General features: G+C 44.0%; 1 protein-coding gene across 2 annotated transcripts in view; it reads right to left on the reverse strand.

The window, feature by feature from the left end:
- LOC117168981 overlaps nucleotides 1–1,130 on the reverse strand; it is a 247,487-nt gene that overhangs the window by 125,792 nt on the left and 120,565 nt on the right. The window lies entirely within an intron of this gene.

Consider the following 1,130-nt stretch of genomic DNA (forward strand, 5'->3'; position numbering starts at 1 on the left):
CTGGTGGAAGAAGTTTTCTTCAACCCATCAGCATTTGGCCCGTATTTTCACCTCATATTTGAAGTCGGAAGAGCTGATTCCAGAGTGGTTGGTGGAAGGGCGTACAATACTTCTGCCGAAAATAAGCAACTGACCTGATCTGAAGAATTATAGGCCAATAACTTGTTTGAACACGCTTTATAAGATATTCACAGCTATCCTAAATGATAGGATTGTTCGGGCAATTGAACCTGTGTGGCAAGAAATGTATGAACAACGAGGCTCAAAGAAAGGCGTAACCGGATGTCGGGAGAACCTGCTCATCGATAGATGTGTCTGCAAAGATGCAGCATTCTACCAGCGTGACCTTTTTATGGCCTGGATTGATTATCGGACAGCTTTCGATTCGACATCCCATAGACTTATCATCTGTCTTTTGGAAATCTTAAGGGTTCATCCGCAAATAGTTGGGTGCATAGAGAGATTGATGTCGCTTTGGAAAACCAGATTTACTATCTCATCTGGAAAAAATCGTGTGACAACTAACAAGGTCACCTTTCAGAGAGGTGTCTTTCAGGGCTATACCATGAGCCCACTCCTCTTTTGCCTTACATTATTGCCACTATCTCTAGCATTTCGCCATTCCGACGGGTACTTGTGCGGCAAACCTGCAGATCGAAAGTACAAGGTCACTAATGTATTTTACATGGACGATCTTAAGATCTATGCTAAAAACAGAGAGCAACTGCATATAGCTCTGGGGATTGTCAATGTCTTGTGAGCTAACGTTTGCTTTCCTTAAATCGCGCGGATTGAAGTCTGGTACGTAGGGTTTCATTTTTGCATGCCAAGACGGTGTGATTTCCACCTTAACATACCGTCGCCACATTTTGAGCCAAGACATACCCGATGATAGATGCAGGGCGTGCCATGCACACCCCGAGCATTTAGCTCACATACTATTTAGTTGTCCAAATCACGCGGGAACGACCTACATTCAAAGGCACAATGCGGCACTACGAGTGCTTTATTACCATCTCTGTCACTCCCACGGCATTAACCTTAATATCGCTCCTCTAAATGCTCCTAGGGAAATTGAGTCAATTGTCGAGAATGGGAAGTGCCGCATATACTGGAACTTTATATTCTCG

Source organism: Belonocnema kinseyi, chromosome 3 (genome assembly GCF_010883055.1).
Source record: "Belonocnema kinseyi isolate 2016_QV_RU_SX_M_011 chromosome 3, B_treatae_v1, whole genome shotgun sequence".
Taxonomy (NCBI): Eukaryota; Metazoa; Arthropoda; class Insecta; order Hymenoptera; family Cynipidae; genus Belonocnema; species Belonocnema kinseyi.